Source organism: Peromyscus californicus, unplaced genomic scaffold (assembly GCF_007827085.1).
Source record: "Peromyscus californicus insignis strain IS unplaced genomic scaffold, ASM782708v3 Scaffold_8__1_contigs__length_139910024, whole genome shotgun sequence".
NCBI classification, from domain to species: Eukaryota; Metazoa; Chordata; class Mammalia; order Rodentia; family Cricetidae; genus Peromyscus; species Peromyscus californicus.
Window position 1 is genome coordinate 135,559,212 of NW_026294606.1, and position 13,390 is coordinate 135,572,601.

Consider the following 13,390-nt stretch of genomic DNA (forward strand, 5'->3'; position numbering starts at 1 on the left):
TGTGTGTGTGTGTGTGTGTGTGTGTGTGTGTGTGTGTGTGTGTGTGTGTGCGTGCGCGTGCGCACGCGCGCACGCACATGCTCATGCCCACAAAGGCTTCAAGAGGACATTAGATCCCCTGGATCTGGAGCTAAAGGTGATTGTGAGCTGCCTGAAAATGATGTTGGGAACTGAACTCTGGTCCTCTGGAAGATCAGTTAGCATTATTTTTCTTTCTTTTCAAGTTGAAGTGACTTTTAAACAAGAAAGTTGATCATTGTCTTTCATAGAAACTTATATAGGTAAGAAAAGATATGAGGAACTGGAATTCACTTTTTCTTGCCACACCCAGCAGGGAGTTTCACCAGTAGAAAGGATAAAGTTATGATTGATGTGAAAGTGATGCTGCCCAACAGTCCTCTGTCCTTCTACATACACAGCAGGTAAGAGGTCACTAGGCCACCAGATGTGCCTGTGCTCTGGGAGCATTACTGGGTGGTCAACAGTGTGAGGTTACCCACAGAAGTAACAGAGGACTCATCTCACATTGGAAGGTTAAAATCACGACCACTGAGCCATCTCTTCAGCCCCAATTTTGTTCAAAGAAAATTTTCTATTACCCTGCTGAACGGAATGGGAGGGTCCTACTTGTGGCGACAGCTGTTTCTGCGCAGGCAGAACTTTGTTATGAAAAGACTCACTGATAACCAAGTCAGTCAGACCATGGGTCAGATCACACGCACTGAAGTACAATCGCCACATACACCAGAGTCCCAGACAGGACAGGCGGCCCACTAATCATTCACTTACTCAACAAACACATTTCAATGTCTCCTAAATGGGAGAGATTATAGGCAATGCAAAGAGGAATGATTTATAAACTTCATAATTTATTATTTTAAGAAAACTAGTTTCATCTTGTGAGAGGAGAGTGCTTCTGAAAGAATCCTGCTGACATTTTGTGGCACGACAGTTTTTTTGTTGTTGAAAATTGTCATCCTAAAATTTTCAGTGGATCTTTGGTGGCATCTTTCTCCAAATAGGTCTTCAAAGATCTATTGACTTTGAAACAAAACTACAACTTCATTAATGAGTATCAATGTGTTATTTAGATTTTTTTCAAATGACTGTTTTTCAGCCTTTTGGCTAAGATGAAGTGTTAAAACCTCATCATATGCCTTCATTAAAATTATGAAGTTGAAGAACGTGTCACCACTGAGTGAAACCCTGTTAGAACTGCCTATCTCTGATGTAACCCAGACTATTAGTTAATTAAACCAAGACACTTAATTGCCAAGATTTAAGGTATGTCTACAAACTCTCAAATATGTTTAAGTATATATATATATATATATATATATATATATATGTGTGTGTGTGTGTGTGTGTGTGTGTGTGTGTGTGTGCGTGTGTATACATACAGATAAAGTTGCAGAAAAGGTAAAGTTTCCCTGAACACCATTCTCTCTTTATTTATTTATTTATTATTTATTTTTTCAGAGCTGAGGACCAAACCCAGCCTTGTGTTTGCTAGGCAAGCGCTCTACCACTGAACTAAATCCCCAACCCCCGAACACCATTCTTTAAAAGAAAAAAAATCTCTGTCTATTACATGTTTGTAATGGGCCTTTGACCAAACCACATTAAAAACAAACACTCCTACTCCCTGCAAAGACTCAAGAAATGGAATCAAGATTATCCTTTCGGTGGGTGGAAGAGAACAGTTACATTGCATAAACATGTGGCTGCACCTGTGGGACAAAGTTAGTCATTTAATCACCATGGGTTGTTTTGCAGTGCCACACTGCATTCAGCTCTGTTGATGCATGTCCATAGAACACAAATCATGCAAGTATTAAATGATGGTTAGATCGGTTCAGGTTCTTGATTTTAAAAGGTAAGCAAACAATACCAACTGATTTCCCTTAACCTAGGTGCTATGATAGAAAAGTAATTTTACTTACAATTAAGGAATGAAACAAATCATTGAGAAAAATGATTAAAATCTGTCAAATGGCTCTATTGTTTCCCTTTTATTTAATTTTATTTTAATGTTTTTAATTGAAATAGAACCACACCATTTTCTCCCTCCTTTCCCCTTCCTCTAGCCCCACTTAGGTTTCCTTTCTCAAACCATTCCCATGTATGCACGCACACACGCGCGCGCGCGTGTGCGCACGCACACACACACACACACACACACACACACACACACACACACACACACACAGAATTGTCAGAGTCTGTTTTTGTTGTTGCTGTGGTTTCAATGCCAACCACTACGAATTGAACAGCCAGTGTGGGTTGACTAGGATAAGGATGGGGTAAATGTTATCTTGGTCCCAGTATTTTCCTGTCCCCTAAGAGGGCCATTCACTATCTCTTAGTTGGTACAGTGTGCAGGAATTTATATGGTTCCTCTGGCTTTCTCTAGCATTTCCCCTTTTCTCCCCCTTTTTGGGGATATGCTCTCATCCATGTCCACTATGTTTTAATGATTCCTCACACGTGTTTGCAGCTGTTATCTGTCTTCTGAGGGACAGAATTTACTTCGTGATGATCCAGTATGGCTATCCTATATAGACATTCTTAACTCACTCTTGGAAAATCTGAGCTCACAACCTTTTCCTCGGACATAATTTCCTGCTATAAATTGTCAGGAAGGCATGCTGACATCTGTTTCACGCTCAGAATATGCTGTTACCATTGGCGTGGGCTCCCTTCTTTCCCTCCTTCCCACCAACTCTGTGACTTTAGCCCCATTTAATGTTTCTCGAAGGTTCAGGCCTTTTTTTTCTATTGCATCTTTCTCAATCAGAAACTTTGGTTCACTTTCCCGCTTCAAGCTTTCCTGAATACCTTCTACCTAACTAGGGAGGTTGTTCTGTAACACGAGTTCATTATGTTATTCCACAGCTTCCACCAGTAAATTTCTATAGCCTTCAGAATATGATGAGCATTCTTATCTTGGGCACAAGTCTCCCCAATACTTGGTTCCTGTGCTCTGGAGAGGAAACAACTTTCTCGAGTGGATCATGACATCTGTTACCTGATTGTACAAATTGGTCCTTATTTTCTTTCTACCCTGCCCTCCACCCAATAAATTCTTACTTTTTTTTAAGCAATTACTTGACAGGGTGTCCTTTTGAGAAGTTTTTTATAAGTTAAAATCAGGTCTGAACAATAAAATGAATATAGAAGATCTATTATTGAAAGTGCATTTACGAGATCACATTTCAGAGGATGGGTAGTCCCACAGTGGCCACCTGCAGGTTGAAGAATCAGAAGACTCATTATCTGCTTAGCCCAAGAAACTGGAAGTCCCAGAACAAGGGAGCCAAGGATGTAGCTCAAGTCTAAGGCTTAAGGCCTGGAATTACCCTGGGGATTGGTTGGTGTGAGTCTACATAAAACAGCTGAAGAAGCTGGAGCCTGCTCTCCATGAATGATGGCAGTGGCCACAGCTGTACGTGCTCACAAAGAACCAAGCTCTTTCCATGGGCTTCTTCCTTCTTCCCCCTTGGTTCCTTCTGGGCTGCCAGTCTATTGGACAGTGGTGCCAACTTCAGGGCAGATCTGCTCACAGAAAACCAGTGTTAGTATTTATGCAAGTGGATCAAATCAGAAATGTCAATTTAGTAGAAATGACTTTATTTTTCAAAAAAAAATCTAAAAAGTTTTGGACTATATCCAAGTCAATACTTCTAACTACTAACCATATTAATTGTAATATTACATTTTTACATCTTAAATTTATTATTATTATTGTGTGTGTGTGTGTGTGTGTGTGTGTGTGTGTGTGTGTGTGTGTGTGCATGTGGAGGTCAGAGGACAACTTACAGGAATCCTTTTTCCTTCCATCATGTGGGGATTGAACTCTGATTACCAAGAAGGCCTTCTTGTGAGCCATCTCATTTGCCCAATAATGGGAGATTGATCTTAATAAATTGAACTTGATGGTCCACATTTATAAGCAATTGGTGGTGGCAATTAGTCTCCCCAGCTTCATTCTGAGGTGGTCCACTTTGAAGTTACAGATGTAACTTGCTACTTTTATGTCATTATGATACATCAAATGCAGTACTAAGACTTTTTTTTATTGCAGATACCCCCTCAGAAAAGAGAACAGCCATGCTGTTAACACTGCCCTGCTGCCTTTTGTTCCCAGCATGGCAGGCTCCTACTCAACTTCCTGTTCTTTCCAGCAGTCCATTTCTTCATCATTCAACTTGAACTTCTGACAGCTCTGTTTTCCCTTTCGGTTCAGGCAATTATTTTTCTTTCTATTTCACAAGAAAGTGAATCCATTAGACCAAAATACTTTCAGCTTCCTGACATGAAGTGGACAGGCTTGTCAGAAAGCACAGACTTGGCTTTCCCATTCTTTACACAATTAGGTGGAGTCCACCCTCTGTGAGAGCTGATCTGGCATCTTTTTCTAGACCATCTTCTCTCACTTTCTGTAGACCTTGGTGTCTTCCCCCCAGCATTTAAACACATTCAACACTTCCATTAACAGCTATTTTATGAACTCAAACAACTCAATGGCTGAATATCTCAAGCAAATAAATAAAAACCGGAGAAAGGACCCAAAGCACACTTGTCAAAATGAAACAAAACAAAGCTAACAACACCAACAACAAAAAAGGCATACACATAGACAACAGGTACTTAAAAAATATTTCAACATTATAACCATCTTGGAACCACAAATCAAACCACCATGAGATTTCCTGACATCTATTAGAATGGCTATTATCAAAACTATAAAAGACAAATGTCAAGGGTGTGGAGCAAAGAGGATTTTTGACCACAGTTGATGGAATGGAAGTTAGCGCAGCGTTATAGAAGATAGTACAGAGGTTTCTTAGAAACACAACCACAGAACCACACCATGACTCAGCAATTCTACTGATGGTATGAATATGCAGGAAATGGAATGCTGTCTTGGAGAGCTGTCTCTGCAGTATTATTTACAATAGCCAAGATACGAAGTCAACCTAAGCACCCACCAATAGATGAATACAGAACACACACACACACACACACACACACACACACACACTCATGAAGTTATTATTCAAGAGTGAGTGGAATGAATGAATCTTGAAGAAATTGTGTCAGGCCCAGGAGAACACACAGCACATGATCTCACGTGTATGTATGGGGGGTACAGAAGCAGAGATACAAAGTGACAGAATTTCAGTTAAACAGAATGAGTAAGTTCAGAGGCATAGTCTACAGTTTGTGATTACAGCATAATAATACAGATTATTATATTGTTTTATGTTCTTGAAATTTGTTAAGACAAAGGATCCTAACTGTTCTCCCAGTGAGCTAGAAAGATGACGTAGCTGATAAGTGTGTACTGCTCTTGCACAGGACCCTAGTTAGATTTCCAGCACTTACCTTCAGTGGCTCACAATCACCTGTAAACTCCAATTCCAGCTCCAGGGAATCTGATGCCTGCTTTTGGCCTCTGTTGACACTGCACTCACATGTACATACCCCTCCACCCTCCATAATTTAAAAAATCTTTTAAATTTTTTACACTGTTTAAATTATTACAAGAATGTTCTTATCACAAAAGAGTGACTGAAAGGTCATAAATGCAGTAGTTAACTTGACTGTTGTCTTAGGTTTCTGTTGGTTTTTAAAAACACCATGGCTGGAAGCATTTTTTAGGGGGGAATGCTTATTTCAGTTTACAGTTGTAATCCACCATGAAAGGAAGTCAGGGCAAGAACTCAAGCCAGGAACTGATTCAGAGATCATGGAAGAGTGCTACTTAATGGCTTGCTCATCTTGCTTTCTTGTTCAGCTCAGGACCAGGATTGGTGCCACCCGTAGTTGGCTGGATCCTCCCATATAAATCATTAAACAAGAAAATGTCCCACAGACTCGCCCAAAGGCAAATCTGATGGTGTCATTTTCTCACCTGAGGATCCCTCTTTCCAGATGACTCTTGCTGAGTCAGGTTGGCAAAAAACTAACCAGAACAATGGTGGTAATCATTTTACAGAGAATATGTATATTAAAATATGTTGTATACTATAAACTTATACAATTTTTAATTCTCAACTATATCTCACATGTTATAAGTAAGAACTACAGGCCACAAGAATATAACCCACTGAAAAATGACAAAAGAAAAAGTTTCTTCTGACACAGAGGTCAGTTGGTGTTTGCATTCTTTCTTCCTTTTGTTCTGTAACTACATTTCTGGAATGAAGGGTATATATCCATTGTCTCCATTCATTGTCTTGTCTTACTCCCACTGGGTCTACAGTCAACTCTAGCCTGGATTCTGATCGACTTCTTATTTTCCCCTTGTCAAATTACCATAATTATCTTTGACTCTAAATTCAATGGGCATGTTGAAGTTTTAATGTTATTGCCTTTAAAAATATTTTCATCTTTTAAAGTTTTAAAAATGCTTGCTTATTTTTATTTTACTTGTATAGGTGTCACGTCTGCATGTATGTCCATACACCACATGCATGTATTGTCTACAGAGGCCAGGGAAGGATAGTCAGATCTCTGGAACTAGAATGCAGACAATTGTGAGCCACCATGTGAGTACTTGGAATTGAACTCAGGTCATGCGCAAGAGTAACAAGTGCTGTTGCTACAGCCTCTGATATTGTCTTCTTCTTAAAAAAGTTTAGTTTTTATTATTTTTAATTAATTCTTTGTCTGCATATGTGTGTGTAGGTGCTTGACGAGGCCAGAGGCACCAGATACCTTGAAACTAGAGTTAAAGGTAATTGTGGGCTGCCTGTTGTGTATGCTTGGAGTTGAACTTGGGTCCTTTGGGAAAGCGTACTTGCTCTTAACCGCTGAGCCATCTGTCCATCTCACCTGCAATTGCTTCTTTTTTTTTTTTTTTTTAAGATTCATTTATTTATTATATATACAGTGTTCTGCCTGCATGTATGCCTGCAGGTCAGAAGAGGGCGCCAGATCTCATTACATATGGTTGTGAGCCACCATGTGGCTGCTGGGAATTGAACTCAGGACCTCTGGAAGAGCAGTCAGTTCTCTTAACCTCTGAGCCATCTCTCCAGCCCCGCAATTGTCTTCTTAAGCATTCAGTATTCAATTCTTTATTGACAGAACAAGATGATGCAGCAAGCAGATGAAGGAGATTGTGGCTCCTCCGAAAGCAATGAACCCCTCCTTGAGTACAGTCAGGCAGAGGGAACTTATCCATCAGCAGAAAGGAATGAGCTATGAAGTCAGGGAACAACACAGCTGGACCTTAAATTTTTAGTGCATTCTTGAAGCTCAAATGGAAAGTCCACATACTATATGATTCTAGTTACGTGCCATTCTAGAAAACCCAAAACCTAGAGAGATGGTAAAATTATCAGTGGTTTCCAGAGGTTGGTGTCTGAGTAGACAGGGCAGAGAGGATTTGGTGACAGTGAAAATACTCGATCAGAGACTGTAATAATGTATCATGACATGGACTTGCCCAGATGAACAAAATGTGCAACACATACAGTGAGCCCAAATGTGAACCTTGGACACTGGGCAACAATGAGGTATCAGTACAGGTGTATGCATTGTAATAAATGTCTTACTTGGGTGTGGGATGTTGAGAGTAAAGAAGTCTGTGTGTGTATAGAAATGGAGTATCTGGAACCCTCTGTACTTTATGCTTACTTTTGCTGTGTACATAAAACAGCTCTAAGAAATAGTCATTTTAGAAAAAAACTAGACCAATGTGGTGGTGTACCCCTATAACCCTAGCACTTTGAAGACAGAGACAGACAGATCTCTGTGAGTTCAAAGCTAGCCTGGTCCACATAATGAATTCTAGGCCAGCCCAGTCTATAAAATGAGACCTTGCCTAAAACAAAAACAAAAACAAGAAAACCAAACCAAACACCAAAAGCAACCAAGCAAACAAACATGTTTTTCTTTAACTATATCTTTCTCCCTTCTGCACTTGCTGGATTTTTTTTTTAGATGGAACTCCCTTGTTTCTTTGAACTAGCCATGTTCTACTTCACTTCTGAATCTGGGCTCATGTCTTGCCCCTACTTGGAATTCCCTTTTGATCTTCTCATCCTGTCAACACACTTCTCTGTTACTGTATTTCTACTGCAGGCCTCTCAGCTGGGAGTCTGCCTTGCTCACTACAGCAAATAAAGAGAGAAAAACCCTAAGAACTAAATAAATGGGGTCTGGAGAGATGCTCAGTGTTTAACAGCACTGTTTGCTCTTGTAGATGATCCAAGTTTGGTTCCCAGCATCCACATGGCTGTTCACAAACATCTGTAACTCAGATTCCAGGAGATCTGCAGCAGTTTCCTAGCCTCCACAGGCTCTAGGCATGCAAGTAGTACACATACATACATGTGGACACATACACATAAAATGAAAGTAAGATTTAAAACAATAACCACAGCCCTATTTTGCCTCGTTTAACAAGAACAGGATGTATTAGATGTAAATACATCTGAATTTCATGTAGGCAACTCACTGGCTTTGGTATAAATGCATCTGCCATTGTAGAATCATCTTATAATATTTAATATTTTTATATTATTGGCAACAATTACACTAAAAACCTACTCATTGTCTAGAATTCTAATTGAATAAGCCATCTAATTTCATGACAACCAAGCTACACTGTAGAAGGTTCTTAATGATATACTCTGAAGAAGAAGGAGAAGGAGGAGGAGGAGGAGGAAGAGAAGAAGAAGAAGAAGAAGAAGAAGAAGAAGAAGAAGAAGAAGAAGAAGAAGAAGAAGAAGAAGAAGAAGAAAGACAGCTTTGTTCATGTGAATATATGGAAGCACACTTTATAAAAACAAAAGACAAATAAACTAGACTTAGAAAAGAAACAACTATGTCCAAAATCACAACTCATCAAACCTTCCTTGCTAATACAGGAGAAGGGAAAGAAATACAACTAATCCAGCAAAACAGAACATGACCCAGTACGTTTATAGGAAACAGTAAACCCCTTTCTATAATGATTTTAAATCTAAAAGGCCTTAAATCACCACTAGAAAGAAAGACTGGATTAAAAATCAGGAATTAACTATATGTTGTATTCAAGAAACTCTTTTGTAGTGATATTTGCTCCACCCATTACCTTGGGCTATAGGGCCCAAAAAAGGCGGTGCTTCTTGCCATTGTACAAGACCTCTTAAAAGGAAAGGGAGAAGGGTCATGAACCCCTTCTCCCTGCTGCCTGCTTCCTGGTCTGATCGCTATTACCTATTAAATAGACTCAAGGGGATTGATCTTAATAAGTGGTGCCCAAAGTGGGACACGAACCCACGACCCTTGAATTAAGAGTCCCGTGCTCTATTGACTGAGCTAGCTGGGCTGGGTTCGATGCCGGGCTGAATCCTCTGGGCAGACTGCATGGACCCCACCCATTTACTTCTTAATGGTTTCACGCCCTTTTGAACTCTCTCTTTAAAGTTCTTTTCAGCTTTCCCTTATTACTTGTCGACTATCAGTCTCGTGCTGGTATTTAGCCTTAGATGGAGTTTACCACCCACTATTGGCTGTATTCCCAAGCAACATGACTCTAGGAAGACCTGGGCCCAGTGCAATGTGGGCCTGCTACCGGTCTCACACTGTCCACTGGCTTCTGACATCATATCATTGACATCTATTCAGGATTTGAATGGGCAACTCCTATGAGTTCTGAAAAGGCTGACTCTGATTATACACCTATTAGAAGTTATGGCCATCATGTGAATACCTGTACAAATTAAGACTGACAATGCTCTAGCAAATGTCTCTGTAGTCGTAAAGTTTCTTCAGCCCTGCCGTCCTGCCTGGCCCTGGAGTCCCACAAGCACTTATAAAATAATCACTTAGAGACTTAATATTATTTACAAACTATATGGCCTATGGCAGGCTTCTTGCTAGCTAGCTCTTATAATTTAATCCATTTCTATTAATCTATAAGTTGCCACGTAGCCGTGGCATTACCAGTCTGCTGGCATCTGGCTGCTCTTTCTGTGGAGGCTGGTGTCTCTCTCTATTCTCCTTTCTTCTCTCTGTATACCTGCTTGGATTTCCCACCTGCCTCTAAGCTGCCTTGCCATAGGCCAAAGCAGCTTTATTTATCAACCAATCAGAGAAACACATATTTACAGCATACAGAAAGACATCCCACAGCATGTCTCAAATAAAATTAGACAGTTTTTTGCTTATTACAATATAAAGCATGTTGCAGGTATACCACACAATCCCATAGGCCAAGCATTCATAGAAAGATTCAATCAAACTTTAAAGGATATGCTAAATAAACAGAAAGAGGTAACAATGACTCCAAGAAATAGATTACATAATGCTTTATTAACTTTAAATTTTCTCTAGTCTGATGAGAAAGGAACAACAGCTGTGGAGAGACACTGAACAACAGAAAAAAATCCTGAGCTAAACCAACTTGTTTACTTAAAAGATGTGTTGACCTCAGAAAGGAAACCAGGATACATCCTATGTTGGGGAAGGAGTTTTGCTTTTGTTTCTGCAGAAGAGGGAAAGCTATGGATATCAACAAAATTAATAAAAATTCACTTCAAACAGGAGAAACCTTGATGAGGAGAAGTAATAGCTCATCCACTGATGTGACAACTCTACAAGTTGTGAGAAAAACTCAAAAAACAAGGGTTGGGGCAGCGTTCTGTTTTTTGTCTTTATAGGATAATAGAAATGCCCATCTTCAAGAAATTATAAGGCCTTAGAAACCTGAAAATCCTTCCTCAAATCACCCTAAATCCCAACTTTCCATTTTGATATTAATAATGTTCAAGTTTTCCACAGTGAAAAATAATTCTTTCCAATAGCAATCACTGAGGTCTACAGAAGGAAGATGGGGCCCCACAGCAATGACTCTGCTCGGTCCAGAAAGATGCTTCTGTACCTAAGAACACTACTCACTGATCAGCCTCGGACTGATAATTCTTCAAGACAGTTCCAAGATGAGATGGTCCATCATACTACACTTCTGGCCAGAATCTCAGACAATCTTACCCATTACTCTGAGACTGGCTGCAGACTCTACAGATAGTCCTGAGACCTAACTATCTAAGCTTTCTTACAAGACCTCAGATACCATTGCCCACTAAACAGCAGGAGGAAATATTAAGAACCCCCTTAAAGGTTTCATTTTTCTCAGGGTTATGGATGGATGGTTAGGGATGAGGGTGAAACAATAAAATTTAGACTCAGTATTCTCCTTTAGAAGAGAAAAAGGGGACTGGATAGGTATAGTATATTAAGGTAGATTATTGTATCTACTAGCAGTATGGTTTAGCAAACTATCAGCCTTGGAAAATTTGCACTGATATGGATTCTTGTATATTTGATATAAATATAAAGTATTCTTATATTCCCATTTAAGATAATTTGTATATTGATACAAATACAAAATTATATTTGTTGTATTATATATATATTTGTACTACTCTTTGAAATAGTTTGTATATTGATACAAATGTAAAATTATATTTGTCATACTGTTCTACCTCTGTTTAGGATATTTTGTATATTGATACATATTAAAGATATTGTTGTCATATTTCATATTGAACTATACATTTCTACCTCTGTTTAAGACATTTTGCATAATGTCACAATTTTAAGGTCACTGTCCTTATAGGGGTGCATCTGCTTACAGATTGTTTACCTTGTTAATATTTAGCCTTAGTCCTTAGGTTGTTTAGGTAGATAAGACTTACAGAACTATAGTCGCCCATGCTTTCTATAGTTATGTTAGTTAGGTTTTCCAGATTTACAGAAACACATGTCAGATGGGTAGGTAATCTTCAAACACTTCATAGACCTAGAGAATATGGCATTTAAATGTTTTGATAGCTTAGAATTCTGTTGACATGAGACAAGATTGCTCCTGGCAGCACTGATCTGATCCTGAGAGAATGTTGGGCTTCTAAGACATTTTCATTTGGAAGTTTGTCTTCTTCTTGGCACAAAATGGCCTGCTGGGCAAAGAATGGCCCTTGCCTCGACTGCTGACAGTATGAATGCTCTCCTTTCTGGCTGAGCAGGACACAAGGAAAAGTGACTATTGAACCTTGCTAAGACAGGGTAAGATGGTCTTTCAAAATTCCTGCTTCTGAAAATAGTCTGTCAGATATTCTAGGTCTGTATCCAAATTGAATGCCCCAATGATGCTGAGAAACTTTAGGTGTCTGTCCAGGCTGCCAGTTGTCTCTATCTATTCACGCAAGATTTTCAGAAATTGCTTGCTTGCAATTTCCGTTTTCTCAGATATTATTATGTTTCTTCTCACGTCTTTGATGGAGTTGAAGACTAGATAGTTACAGTTATAATCTTCTCATATTTTAGTTAGAACATATTAAATACTAGAGTTAGAATCTTCAGGATAGGACAGCTATTGAAGTAATCTCATTAATTTGGCATTTACCTATGATCTGGACAATTCTGGACATTTAGCATGTCTTTCTAGTTTGATGTTGTTCTTGTTGGTTGTAGTTCCATTTTTGTTTATGTGATTACCCTTTGTTTTTTCTGAACAATACTTGATAATTATCCTTATTGTATATTGTTTGCATTAAGTTTTGAACCTTCTTAGTTAGACAAAAGGGGGAAATGTAGTGGTATTTGCTCTGCTCATGACCTTAGGTTATAGGGCCTGAAGGAGGTGGTACTTCTTGCCATTGTACATGACCTCTTAAAAAAAAGGGAGAAGAGTCATGAGTCCCTTCTCCCTACTTCCTGCTTCCTGGTGTGATTGAACAACCAGGTGGATTTGCTTCTGGTCAGAACAGAGAACAATTTCAACTGTTTACTTGGTTCTGTATTTGTGAGTGTATTTTCTCAATTTATATCTTAATAAATCCCTATTACCCATGAAATAGACTCCCATGGATTGATCTTAATACACTATCAACAAAGATACCCAAAATCTTAATATCAAAAGATAGAAAACAAACAACCAATCTAATGGAAAATGCAAACAAGTGGGTGTTGCTAACTTTATATTGAAATAAACTTCAAACCAAAACTAATTAGAAGAGATAAAATGGGATACTACATATCAACAAAAGGAACAATCAATCAAGAATATATAACAACTGCAAACATTTATGCACGGACTATTGGAGCCCATAATTACATAAAACAAATACTAAAAGACAGAAAAGACTGCATAGATTCTGGCATAATAATAGTTGGGGACTTTAATCTACTCTCATATCTATACAGGTTTTCCAAACTGAAAACAAGTAAAGGAACTTCAGAGCTAAGCATATTACAGATGAACTTGGACTTAACAGATAAATACAGAAAATTCTACCTGACAGACAGGAAATATACATTTTTCCCCTCAGTAGCACATGGAACCTTCTCCAACTCATCATATAATAGGATACAAGTCAAATTTCAACATAAA

General features: G+C 38.8%; 1 long non-coding RNA gene across 1 annotated transcript; it reads left to right on the forward strand.

Moving 5' to 3' along the window:
• The first annotated feature begins 25 nt into the window (after nt 1-25).
• LOC128104211 (uncharacterized) lies at nt 26-12,854 on the forward strand. The gene is made up of 2 exons (XR_008215912.1): nt 26-6,554; nt 6,694-12,854. It is a non-coding gene; the product is annotated as an uncharacterized LOC128104211 (long non-coding RNA).
• Nucleotides 12,855-13,390: the final 536 nt, after the last annotated feature.